Source organism: Alosa pseudoharengus, unplaced genomic scaffold, assembly GCF_046254945.1.
Source record: "Alosa pseudoharengus isolate Yale_2024_CS ecotype anadromous, Long Island Sound unplaced genomic scaffold, YU_APseudo_1.1 YU_APseudo_1.1_scf_7, whole genome shotgun sequence".
In the NCBI taxonomy this organism is placed as follows: domain Eukaryota; kingdom Metazoa; phylum Chordata; class Actinopteri; order Clupeiformes; family Clupeidae; genus Alosa; species Alosa pseudoharengus.
Genome location: NW_027468859.1, coordinates 10556613 through 10564112, shown reverse-complemented (window position 1 = coordinate 10564112; position 7500 = coordinate 10556613). Strand labels below are relative to the sequence as shown.

Sequence of the window (7500 nt, the reverse complement as noted above, 5' to 3'; positions counted from 1 at the left end):
TAGTTGTGTAACGGTACACAGGAGTCACGGTTCGGTTCATACCTCGGTTCGGACATCACGGTTCAGTACAATGGAGGGAAAAGCAAAACAAAAATGCAGAAAGCAATTTTTTTTTATTGTGCATGTCTCAGGCTGTACCACCTAGTGTCATACAGTCTCTTCCCTGAGCTATCTGCAACAGCCTGAAGTGTGTAAGATGTAAACAGTACAGTAAGTACCCAGACTCCATCTGTAACTTGTAAACAAAATAAGACAATCAGCTATAAAACTGAAAATAGGCCTACAGCATCTATTATTTCTGAAAGTGCAAATTACATAAAATAGACCTAATGATTTTTAAAAATCTTCAACATCCGTGTTTAGTTGTATATGGAAGGGTCTACAATTTGCCTCAATATTTTTTAGTGTGTGTACAGTAATAATCAACTAACTGTGAAAATATGACACTATTTTGCCTTTCATTTCACTAGAAGTCACGTGACTTTACCCTTTGACGTCAACTCACCGTAACATGATTTGTTTATTAGCCTGGTTAGCGTTGACACTTTCTTTTACTGTCTATGCACTTAACACTGCTAGCTCCTCATTAACTCCTCAAATACCCAACAACTGCTGAACAACGCCGACTCACAGTTTAGTCTTATCCACCACTCTCTGGCCTGTACTACTCTAACTGAAGTTCTCAAGCTTGCGATTTTAAAAAGACCAGCGGGTCCTCAAACTCTAACTCTTGTGGGTCGCAACCACTCGCTTAGTGCTGCTATCTCGACCGACGACCTGACAAAAAAAATAACATAGGCGCCAATCAGAGCTTCAGACTAGCTAAGGCGAGGCTACAGATTAGCGTTAGGTGTCGCTAAAGAACTCTCGTAACTCTCGTATTTAACAGTAATTCCGCATTAGGCTACATTAATTAATCCGCACGCGAGTTTTATGTATTTTTATACCGTGTATTCTCTGTGTAAATTCATACACCGAACCGTGACACCAAACGGTAAATTCATACACCGAACCGATACAACCGTTACACCCCTAACACACACATACACACACACACACACACACACACACAAGTATTTGCATTGGCAGTGTGCATTCATCTCAGATACGCCTACACATTCTAGACTCTAACGTAGACTGGAGGTGCCAGATCTGAGCCATGACAGGGCCAGATTGATTTGCGTTTCTCTCTGTCCAAACCTCTTGCTGGCTAACTCGTCCTGTCCATTAGCCGCAGTGAGAGACAATGCTGCCCAAGGCCTCTGATCGAGCGTCCGCTACAGTAAGCCTGCTGTGCTGCAGGGCCCACAGGGTTCATGTGCATTTGATGATTGTAGGCAAATTTACCCATGATCCTCCTCCCCTGAGAGCTGTCCTCTGCCTCCGTATTGGCATTTATTTAACCTCTCTCTTTCCCGCTCTCTCTCTCATTATTTCTGTCTTTCTTTCTTTTTATATATATTTTTTTGGGGCTTTTTATGCCTTTAATTATAGGACAGTGGAGAGTGACAGGAAGTGAATGGGAGAGAGCAGGGGTGGGATCCGGAAAGGACCACGGGGCGGGAATCGAACCCGGGTCGTCGGCGTACGGTGCAGGTGCCCTAGCCAGTTGCGCCACAGCTGTGGCCCTGTCTTTCTTTCTTTTGCATTCTTTCTTTCATCACCCTTTGTCTTCTTCATTGCGCATCCTCTCTCTCTTTCCTCCCCTCTCTCTCTCCCTCATTCTCTCTTTCTTATTCCCTCTCCCTGTTTTCTCGTCTCACCTTTGCTTTTTCTCCGTCTTGCTCTCTCTCTCTCTCTCTCTCTCTCTGTCTCTCTCTCTCTCTCTCTCTCTGTCTCTCTCTCTCTCCCTCTCTCTTCCTCCCACCCTCTCCCTCCCCCTTGTTTCTCCCTGATCTTCAACTCTTAAATTATTGACCAAAACAGTTTGTCGCAGTGTGAGAGTGTGTGTGTAGGTGGCCATTGAGTTTGTTTTTTTGACCTGTGTGTGTGTGTGTGTGTGTGTGTGTATGTGTGTGTTCTGCTGCATGCATGCACATGGGTTATCCAATCCCGAGGTGGAGTGTCTTCTTAGATCTGTATCTGTGAAGACAAGATTGCCTGATGCGGGCTCACACACACACACACACACACACACACACACACACACACACACACACACACACACACTCACACTCACACACACATACACACAGACACTTTGTCACATCTGGCAGACAGAGCCTTAGAGGACCCATCTTCTCCTCTGCTGTCAAGAAGGTGCAGATACTGACTGATGTGCCGAGTCAAGAGTGGTTAATCACACTGTACTGGACACACACACACACACACACACACACACACACACGCACACATATTGAAACAGGTATTTTGCCAGCAGCAAGTACACCTGTCAGACTCTCTTAAATCTCCTGCATAACAGAAGTTTATCTTGGCACAGAAAAGTTTGTGCACTTTTGAGGATCCTTCTAGAATCATTTAATCCATGCAGACATAACTTACCTTTGTGGCACTAGACCCTCCTGTAACAAACCTGATATAACTATCCCATAAAAAGACAACATGTCGCTTATTCACTCTTAAGTGATTAGTACAGATCACTCTTAAGTGATTAGTACAGATTTTCGGTGCTATAAGATTGTTAAGTGACCATCTGCAGCAGTTGTCATAATAACTTCCAAAGCATTTGATTCTTATGTATATTCTAAGATGTTCTAGTGTTTATTCTAAGAACTGTCATGACAACATAATGTCATGACATTTGACATCAGTTGTCAAGCTCCGCCATCTCCCATGTCATGTTTATGACAAGGTAATGTCACCCTAATGACACATGGCACATGTTACATGTCAGTTTGTAAGCACATTGCCTTGGAGGCCATTCAAAACTCTAACACTCATAGCAAGCACTCATAAGGCATCTGGCATGGCATATCTATTACAAGGTTACGTCTTCCTTATGTTGCACAATCAGTCTACAATGCACATAAGCATGTTTATAAACACGGGTTGCTAAGAGCTTTAATGACAATCACTGATTTTTCTAAAAGCGTATTGTTGTCATGATGACCTTTGACCAGATAGATAGATAGATAGATAGATAGATAGATAGATACTTTATTTATCCCGAGGGACATTTTAGACTGAGAATATAATATAAGTGAGAAAAAGCCAAACAAATGACATTTACACACCAAGTGACACGATTGGTCCACCATCTTTGTTTACACTTAATCTCCTTTCAAACTTTCAGGTCGTTCATGTTCCATGCAAAATAATTGGAATTGTGCTATTTAAATGGACGCTATTAAAAATAATTCACCTACCTCACAATTCAAAAGTCCCAAAAGGAAAAAGTAATTTTAGAGACCACACGCACTTTCTAATGTGCCAAATCCATTTCAGCTGTAAAGTTGGACATTTGAATGCGGGTTCTATGGAAGTTGGACATTTTAACAAGGGTTCTAGGGAAATTGACTCGCCTTTGGAGCCTGCCCCAATGGCCGTTCGAGGTACTGCAGGTTCCAGACCTTCCACATTGGCGTCACTGTTGGGGTATGAAACATCACAGTTTGCCAGTAACAAACTCAGCGGTCATGCAGTGGCCATGACATGTTTATCACAAGGCCATGTGACCATAATGACACTGGGCACAAGTGAAGCCCTCCTGATCGTCTGCGGAAGAGAGCAGCGCTGGCATGAGTCGAGGACAAAAGGACAAAGCGGGGGCGGGCGGAGTGTTTGGGCTGTGGTGGCACTACCCAGCTGGCACGGGCAGCTGTGTGTGGCCGCTACCCGGTGACAGCGCTAATGGGGTGTATTATGAGAGTGGTGTATGCGTGTGGGAATGTGACGTGTTTTGTGTGTGTCTGTTTGTTAGCTTGGGTGAGCGTGTGTGTGTGTGTTTGTGTATGTCTGTATTTGTGTGTGTGGGGGTGTGTGTGTGTCTATTCATGTGTGTGTGTATGTGTGTGTGTGTGTATTTGTGTGTGTATTTGTGTGTGTGTGTGTGTGTGTGTGTGTGTGTGTGTGTGTGTGTGTGTGTGTGTGTGTGTGTGTGTGTGTGTGTGTGGGAGAGAGGGAGGTGTTTCTGGCGCCAGATGCAGCCTGTGTGTCCTTCCCCTTCCTGCCCGTCTGATTCTTCTGTGCCGCTCCAGCTGCTGACTGTGGGCCACACTTGGGCCTGCTACGGGGCGGACTCAGAGGCCAGCTGTGTGTGTGTAGGTCCGTCTCTGTGATTGATTGGTGGCCTGCCAGAGTCATCAGTTAGAGCTGCTCTTTCTCCGGCATGAGGGCCACCCTGACACCACAGTCATGTAGAGAGTTTTAGCTGGTGTGTGTGTGTGTGTGCGTATGTGTGTGTGTGTGCGTGCGTGTGTGTGTGTGTGCATGAGTGTGTGTGTGTGCATGTGTGTGTGTGTGTGCGTTTGTGGGTGCGTGTGTGTGTTTCGCGTGCGTGTGCATGTTCGTGTGTGTGTGTGTGTGTATGTGCGTGTGGTGCTATGTCTGAGGTCTGTCTTTCTCTTATGTTGCCATGGTGATAGGCCCTTCATTTAAAGGGGTGTGGTGGGAGAGTTAGCGTCACATAAGCACACTTAAATGGAGAAACACACACACACACACACACACACACACACACACACACACACACACACACACACACACACACACACACATCCACACTCACTGGCACTACACAACATAATTAGATTGTAATTCAGCAGGGTATATTTTTCCTCTCGTCTTAAATTTCTCCAGCATGGCAGGCAGCATGGCAGAGAAATAGAGAGAAAGAGAGATAGATAGAGAGAGAGAGTAAAAGAGAGAGAGCGAGAGAGTGAGAGAGAGAGAAAGAGAGATAGATAGAGAGAGAGAGTAAAAGAGAGAGCGAGAGAGTGAGAGAGAGAAAGAGAGATAGATAGAGAGAGAGAGTAAAAGAGAGAGCGAGAGAGTGAGAGAGCGAGAGAGAGAGAAAGAGAGATAGATAGAGAGAGAGAGTAAAAGAGAGAGCGAGAGAGTGAGAGAGAGAAAGAGAGATAGATAGAGAGAGAGAGTAAAAGAGAGAGCGAGAGAGTGAGAGAGTGAGAGAGAGAGAAAGAGAGATAGATAGAGAGAGAGAGTAAAAGAGAGAGCGAGAGAGTGAGAGAGCGAGAGAGAGAGAAAGAGAGATAGATAGAGAGAGAGAGTAAAAGAGAGAGCGAGAGAGTGAGAGAGAGAAAGAGAGAGCGAGAAAGTGAGAGAGTGAGAGAGAGAGAAAGAGAGATAGATAGAGAGAGAGAGAGAGTAAAAGAGAGAGTGAGAGAGCGAGAGAGTGAGAGAGAGAGAAAGAGAGATAGATAGAGAGAGAGAGTAAAAGAGAGAGCGAGAAAGTGAGAGAGTGAGAGAGAGAGAAAGAGAGATAGATAGAGAGAGAGAGAGAGTAAAAGAGAGAGTGAGAGAGCGAGAGAGTGAGAGAGAGAGAGAAAGAGAGAAATAGAGGCCTGGCGAGGACTTGTTAGGACTCATATTCTGCTGAAGAGTGGGACACAGTATATGGCCCTTCTACGCTCCAGCTCTTTGTTGTGGTGTCTCTGGTCTCCTGTGTGTCAGTGGAGCATCTGACACGGAGCCCGCCCAACACACACACACACACACACACACACACACACACACACACACACACACACACCTCCTGGAGGGACAAACACCAGTGGTCCTCATTATCTGGACTCCACCCATGTCTGCTGCCCAGGGACAGGCCAGGGGCCCCGGAGTGATGCTGGCCCCGTTGAGTTGTATGTGATTGTTTGTGATTCACATGGGTGATTGTTATCTGGAATACGTCCATGTCTGCTGGTCAGGGGCTGGGTGATGCAGACACAGATTGATATTGGCACTGTGGAGTGGTCAAGCACACGTTAATGGCCAGCCGTAGCATGCTCTGCAGCATCTTCTTGTTCCACACTACAAAGCCCAATTCACGGTTCTGCGTTGAATCAAAGCCGTCGCCTCTGTTTCGCCGTGTGAACCCCAAGCCAAAATATGTTGTCTCTCAAATTTTAAAAGAAACTGTATAGTGATGGTAATGATGTGGCCTTTAGTCTTTAAAAAAAATGGCTTCAAACTCATTTTGATACTATGCGGATTTCCAATAGGGAAATTGGCTTCACTGTCTTTGGCACTGTGTGACCACAATGGAACTATGTGCCACTGGGCTGCAGGACCATGGCCCTGTTTGTCAATGCGCTGGACGCTCCTTTGGTCATTTTCCTATGCATAGGGCACTCTAAGAAACATTCATGGAGCCCTGCACATCGAAAAATGATGCTAAAGGGCTCTGTCTACCCAGTATGTTGAACATTGACTATTTGACACAGAGGGGTAAAATACTGATTCTTATGTTGTGAAATAACCTACAACCTACTGTATTGTGAAATGAGAGTTACTGCTTAAGCCAACTCTACATTTCTGCACTTGTCTCCGAACTCTAGTGTGGGATATGCTGACTTCTCAGGATGGAGTGATTTGTTTGTGCGTTTCATTGATTGCTGAACAAGACTCTGCATTGGGGAATAGCTCTGTTCCTTACCTCTTGACCTTGGAGGGCTTTGGAAGGTTGGGAAGGGGGAAGGATTGTGTTCCTCCGTGAAGGTTACATTAGATTGCATTACATCATTTCTATTGGGGTTAGAAAATAGCTTAATTTTGCCCATGCTTGCATTTGCTGCCATTTGCCATTGTGTATTCAGCAACTTGCGACATAATTTTTGCAAGCTGGGTCACAGATGAATGGCTGTCCTATTGAGCAGAGTGCTTGGGACACTGTATTTATTGGACCTTGCGCGTGCTAGGCAGAAAAAAGGAGTATTGATATTGTTTTCTCTTTATCTAATCAGCACTGAACACATGTTATGTACTCATTGTTGTACATTCAGATTATGGATTGTTGTCTGATGGCTTGAAAAGGGCAAAGTATTAGTCCTGAGGCATGTAAGTCTGAGAGCTGTCCTCTCTCTCTCTCTCTCTCTAGCACTCTCTCTCTCTCTCTAGCACGCTCTCTCTCTATCACTCTTTCTTTCTCTCTCTCTATCGCTCTCTCTCTTTCTCTCTCTCTCCCTCACACACTCACACTCACACACTCACACACACACACACACACACACACACACACACACACACACACACACACACACACACACACACACGTACCTACTTGCTTCCCATCATTGAGCTGAATTAATCAGTCCTTGTGTGGGTAGGTTGTTACAGCCCTGGAGTTTAAGAGCAGCAGAAGTATGTGGTGCAAATAGAGGGAAGAGAGAAAAACAGGCAGATGAGAGGAGAACAACATGCGGACCACAGGATGGCCGGACACAGAGTGACCAGGAGGAGGGAGGAGGGATGGATGGATGAAGAAAGTCAGCATGTAAACGAGACGGAAAATGAATGGTGGAAAAGAGCTTAGAGACAGAAAGAGAGGGAGGTGTAGAACGAGTGGATGAGCAGAATAAAAAACAGATA

General features: G+C 45.3%; 1 protein-coding gene across 2 annotated transcripts in view; it reads left to right on the top strand.

The window, feature by feature from the left end:
• Positions 1-7500, top strand: part of LOC143109358 (syntaxin-binding protein 5-like) — a 99047-nt gene that overhangs the window by 42670 nt on the left and 48877 nt on the right. The gene's annotated exons all lie outside the window — the stretch shown is intronic.